Below are 6,525 nucleotides of genomic sequence, written 5' to 3' on the forward strand. Positions count from 1 at the left end.
GGGGCGGGGTGAATGTGGGGGACTGCGTGGTGGTGATGGTGGGAAAGAAGGGAGGAGGCGTGCTGGGCGGGTGAAGAGTAGTAAAAGACACTGCTGAGTCTCGGTAAACCTGCCCACTCCACCGAGCATGCGCAGCGCTCTTCACACATGCTCAGCAGGCTCTCTCAAGACAACTGAGCTGTCTTGTTCGCGGGAGAATTCACAAAAGGGATGCGGGAACCAAGCGACCTCCCCTCCAGAGGCTGAATTCAGAGTCAAGGCCAGGGAAGGACTCCAGAAGTACCTGCTTTCCGGGCTCAGGAAAAACAGTCGTCCTATACCAAACCACGCTTACTTCAATACTTAGCAATGAATCCTTGGGCTGGGATTTTTTTTTGTCCATTATACGTGAGCCTCCTAGAAGCTAGAGAAAAAAGAAAAAGTTTTTAAAAGATATTGACATACTTCTGCTATTACTAACCCAACCCTTTGCTATCTTTCTAATGCTCCAATGGTTCCCCCACTATGATAGCACGTTTCTAGTGGACACACGTGTACCCATACAAACGCAGAGGCCTCTAATTGGACTGTTCTTGTGGCAAGGAAGTCAGGGTGTCCGATGCTTACTCGTCTCTCATACAGCTATGAGAATACTGGATCCATAGTGAAAATAATTATAACTTTTATATTTTCTCCAAATCATGATTTTCTACTTTGCTACGTTAAGCCACACACTACACACCAATCTAACAATGTAGTGGTGATGAAGTAGAGTCTGTCACACAGGAAATGAATGATCAAAAGCCTCATCAAATACTGTAGAACTCAAAATTCAAAAAGATTTATAAAAGCAATTGTAAGAGCGACTAAGACAGCTCAGTACCTTGGAGAGGTTTCTAACATTTCACGTGCCTCCTATTTATTTCACCACCAGGCTTTGAGCCCTAAGGAAGACGAGGGGGAAGGGAAGGGGAGCGGCTTGGAGACAAGGATCACTAATGGTGCTTCCATGCTCTGCTTAAAATGCAGGGAGAATGTGAGGTCTAGGAATATAATTCTGTAAGTGAAACCTTTGAAAGGAGTTATGCATAGGGCTATAAATCTTGAAAATGTGTGATTGTATTGCATAAGAAATTGAATGAATTCATGTTTGGCCAGGCTGGAAGTGTTTGTGATTAAGGACAATCATTTTGCACTCTGAAAATCATTCCCCTCCTGCTTGCTCAGAACGTTTGTTCTGGAACACCTACACACATCATCGTCGTCGTCGTCGCCTTTGTTATTTTCCTCCTTCTACTTCCTTATTTCCCATCAACAAAAGAATGCTGTTACTGACTTCAGCTTGCTAGCATGTGGTGCAGTTCATCACTTCCTCTTCCTTTAAATATATTCTCTTGGTCTCCAAAATAAAACAATACTTGTTTTGTTTCTACATCATTGATGATTTCTCCCCTGTCTCCATTGCTGGGTCATCGTTCATCTTCAAAATCTCTGACTATTGAACTTCAAGGCTTAGTTCGTTGATCTTCCCCAACACTCTAAGCACAGCATTTCTATATCCCATCTAGATCCATGTTTTAAATTTCATCTGTATACTGAGTGTGTATAAAATTATCTCCAGCCAAAAGCTATTTCTTTAAGTCAAGATTTATACCTGCACCTGCTTATTTAGCACTTTTACTTGCATTAGTAATATAGAGATCTCTCGAATTTAGCCTATTCCAAACTAAACTATTGCTTTGACCCTGACCATGCTACTCATCCCCGAGTTTTCTCCGGGGCAATTAATGACACCTACCATCCACCTATTCTGCTCATATCTTATTTTAGAACATCCTTCCATCATCAGCCTACCGAAAACACAACCCATAACTCTCTGCTCTCGCTCTCCTTTTTTTTTCTTCATAACACCAATGAACACCTTACATATTTGCTTAATTATTCTCTTTAGCACCTAGCATAATTTACAGAACATAACAGGGCCGAGTAAGTGCTTTCCAAATGAATATGTCCTTTACTGTTGTGCTGTGCATTTGATAAATACTGCATCATCTATTATAAGAAGCTTCTAAGAATGAGTACATATTGATTTTCTTACACATATAATTAACTTTGAGGCTGAGGGCATAGCTTAATGAAACAGTGAATGCTTAGCATGCACAGGAATCTGGGTTCAGTCCCATACACCAATAAATGATTAAAGAAAAGTTAACCTTCACATGTTTTCATTCACTCACCCATTGATTTTCTTTAGCATATATTCCATCACACATCTGCTCCACTTGTTTTGATTTGCTTTGTTTTGTTTTGTTTGAGACAATCAAAGAACATATGTGCCAGGCAGGCTTTGAACTCTCCATGATCTTTTCTGAATCTCCAGAGTGCTGGAATAACAGGCATGTACCACCAAAACTTGGCTACATCTCTCCATCTTAAAATAACAATAATAATACTTTTCATCAAAAATCCTTCTTCATTAATGGTGAAAATGCAAACTAGTACAAAAACTTTCGTAATTACTACAGAGATTCCTCAAAAAACTGAAAAATTAAAATTAAAATTAAAAAATTCTATTTGACTTAACCATACCTCTTCTAGGTATCTTCTTTAAAAGTTAAATATATCATATTATATTAATATATACATACCTCTGTTTGTAGCAGCAAAAAATTTAATAGGTAAATTACAGAGGAGGTCCATAAGCTCATCAACAAATGGATAAAGAAAAGGCATAGATAGATAGGTAGGTAGATAGATAGGGCCTGGTTTTGCTTATATGAGAGACTGAAAGTATAAATAACTTCAGATTAATAGCTAAAATTTGTAAACAGCCCAATTGCGCATCAACTGGAGACTGGATAGAGATGATGTGTTTCTTTTTTTATATAAAATGGAGTTCTACTCAGCCATAAAGAATGAGAAACTATAGATATTTATAGCTAAGTGGATTCACTATGAGGCCATACTCTTTGTTTTGTTTTGTTTTGTTTGTACCTAGGATAGAAATTGGATCCTTCTGCTTGTGAGGCAGGCATGGAACCACTGAGCTAAATACCTGGCCCCAAGGTCATACTCTTACGTGAAATTAATAAGTCACGCATGTGTAAATATCAAATACTTTCTCTGGTGTGAAAAAGTAAAAGTATAAATAAGGATCAAAATGTATAATCAATACTGTATAGTAGGAAGAAAAGGTCTAAAAGAATAGAGAAAGTGGGAGGGGTAGGGGAAAGGTGAAAAGAGTAAAGATATGTGAAAAGGAAAGACATGGAAACAATGATTTTGAAAACAGGGAAGGGTGGAGGGGATGAAGGGAGGGCTGGGGAATAGGGAAGAAATAAGAACCAAGATAAGTCATGTAAAGGTACAAGACACCAATGATGAATGTAACTGTGTTGTATACCTAAAATGTACCAATAAATTTAAAAGATTAATAAAGAAAATAGAGAAATAAAAGACAGATAATAGAAAACAGGGAGATAGATCTTTTCAAATGGGAATGAGACTAAGAGGTGAAAGGAGATGAGAGGTAGAAGAGGGGAAGGGGAAGTAAAAAGAATCAAGATGTGTTGTGTAGATGCACCAATATCCATGATGAATATATTTATTGTTTATTGCAACAAAATATTACATAATATTAATAAATTAATTGATTGAACATAATGATTAATTAATAAATAATAATGAAAATTTTTAAAACCCTTCCTTGACTCTATGGGTTTCTTTTTTGTTTTTTTGAGACAGGGTCTCACTATGTAGTTGAGACTGACCTGGAACTCACTATGTAGCACAGGCTGGTCTTGAACTTACAGTGATCCTCCTGCCTCAGCCTCCTGAGTGCTGGGATTACAGGCGTGAGCTACCATGCCTGGCTTGACTCTATGGTTTTACTACACTCTGGTCTCTTATGACTTTTGATGAGTTAACTAGACTTCTTAACTCTTATCTCATACATTAATAAATGTCTACTCATTCTCCATTGCTTCAGATCAACTCTTACAATGTTTGCTTGAATTAATGTTACACTTTCCTACCTGGTCTTTCTGAGCCTAAACTTATGCTTTCTCTCACATGCCAAATCATTTTCCCCAGTGTAAGCACAGTGTTGCAACTTCTTGAAAGATTTTCCATCATATCCAGTAAAACATTCAAACTCCTTATCTCTCAATGAAGATGTGATCCAATTTCTATCTTTCTAGCTTCATCTTTACTATCTACCACCACACACTCTAATAAGATCAATGCCCTTATTAAAGACTCTTACCTTTCCTAGGCCTCCTTGTGCAATCTGTTCTTAATAGTAATCAATAAAAATGGCTACTATGCATACAGAGCCTAATATTTGCTAGGCATACATCCTTCATGAATTCATTCAGCCTTCATGTCAACTTGTCAAAAGTTGTATCACCTTATCACCTCTCAACCTTTTGGCTAAGATCAAGTGTTGTATCTATAATACCTAGTTTGATATCTGCTATGTCCTCTATCCAAGAGCAATACATTAAATGGGTGTTTGGAGACAGGAGATGGAATAGGAGCTTGCTCTCTCCACTCCACACAATGACTTATATTGCAGTACCTCCAAGAACAGTAGCCCCTTGAGAGAAGGGGAGAAAAAAACATAACACATATTTTTTGCAGACAAGGAATCTGAGCCTTAGAGAGGTACAGAAGTTTTCTCCAAGACCTCATGATTATTAAATGTGAAACCTAGAATTAAAACTAGGCCTTTTCAATGCCAAATCTTCTACCCCACTTGAAATTCTCTGAAGCATTTTTGAATTTATATTTCCCTTCCATGTGCTCCCTCTACTCATCCCTTACAGAAAACGAGATGCCTAATTCTCCATATTTCCATGTTTTCTATAACCCTACAATAGTATTTCTTAATTTTGCCTTACTAGAAAACTTCGAGATTTTTTGATGTAGTGAATTAATTAACTTATTAAGCTCTGCATTCACAGCACTAGGTTGGTGTTCAATATACTTTGTATTGTGAACAAACAATACAACTGCAGCTAGATGTAGTAAAGCTGTGGGAAGATATAAAAATAGATAAGGCAACTTCGAAGAGCTTAATGCTTGTTTGTTCTGTGTTTAATATGTCAAATATATGTTATCTTATTTTAAGTTGCTAGTAATTGTGGCCTGTTCAATCTCATTTGTGCTAGCCCACAGGAAACTTGGACAGCTGGTGGAAAATATGATGACTTCATATTCAAGCAGAGAAGCAACTGCTAGTGAAGACTTTTATACACAGCAAAGGTTTGTGCTTTCTCTTCAGTTTTCAAGAAATATTTATGCTGAAATTATCTATTTGCTTATGCATTTCTGAATTTTCAATTGCTAAAGCATAATATATTAAAAACTATGTCATAGTTGGAAATATTTTATTGATAACGGATTTAGGATGCAATCTAGTTTATGGACAATATACTGGTCATCATAAAAGATAATGCCATGTTCTCCACTATTATAAAAACACACGTTCTGAGCATTTCCAGGACTAGAGAAAGGATACACTTAAAACTCCACACTGAAATTTTACCCAGTGACAAATAGACACAATGCGTGACCAGGATTGGAAGTTAAAATGAGTGGCCATGTAATATAAGTGAAAAAGTTAATTGACCCATCTGAGCCCCACTAAGGGAATGTGAAATATGAACCAAGGGCCTTTGAGCAGCAGATCACAGACTACTGACAGTTTCTTCACTCTGGGTCTGATTTCTGAACTGTGACAAATACAAAGTGATTAATATTTGGAGTATAATTATAAAAAAGAAACACATAATCTTTCAGTATTTTCTACATATTTCCCCAAAGCTTATAATCCAAATAATCTGAAAATGTTGATAAACAACAGAACAATGAAAGCCTTATTAGAAAATATTTGAATATCTTATTTCAAAGATATCCTGTTTTAAAATATGAAATTCATGTATAAAAACAAGGACATTTTAATTAAGTAGCAATCAGTATTCTCATATTATCTTTAAATAATATCTTAGAAGTTTAAGAGAACTTCATTTTTCAATAATACTATGTAACATTTGGCTCTTACAAATCAATTGCAGAGCCAGGCCTGGTGGTGCACTCCTGTAATCCCAGCACTCAGGAGGCTGAGGCAGGAGGATCTCTGAGTTTGAGACCAGCCTGGGCTACATAGTGAGTTCCAGGTCAGTCACAACTACATAGTGAGAACCTGTCTCAAAACAACAACAACAAAAAAAAAAACAAAAAAAACCAAGCAAATCAATTGCAGAAAAACAAGTAATTCATATATACTTGTAAAATGCAAGCTATCTCTTCTATACTGAAATGAGTGACGTTAAGTCTCAAATAAATGACAACTATAATACTAATTTTATAGTTTCTCCTTTTCAGACAGTAACTAAAGCTCACATAATATATAAAAAATCAAATCCATTAATAATACTAGTGATAGTGGAAAATGAGTAGCCATTTTTTATAGTCTAGTCTGACTCCTAAGAATTCTATGAAAGGTACTCATACTCCATGATTTAGCTAAAATCACAACATTAT

The 6,525-nt window shown here is 36.4% G+C and overlaps 1 non-coding gene across 1 annotated transcript; it reads left to right on the forward strand.

Annotated features, from left to right (window-relative positions):
- Positions 1-4,390: 4,390 nt before the first annotated feature.
- On the forward strand, positions 4,391-4,578 carry LOC117284888. Its single transcript, XR_004515953.1, has one exon. It is a non-coding gene; the product is annotated as a U2 spliceosomal RNA (small nuclear RNA).
- Positions 4,579-6,525: the final 1,947 nt, after the last annotated feature.

Source organism: Fukomys damarensis, unplaced genomic scaffold (genome assembly GCF_012274545.1).
Source record: "Fukomys damarensis isolate Sample0158 unplaced genomic scaffold, DMR_v1.0_HiC HiC_scaffold_39, whole genome shotgun sequence".
In the NCBI taxonomy this organism is placed as follows: domain Eukaryota; kingdom Metazoa; phylum Chordata; class Mammalia; order Rodentia; family Bathyergidae; genus Fukomys; species Fukomys damarensis.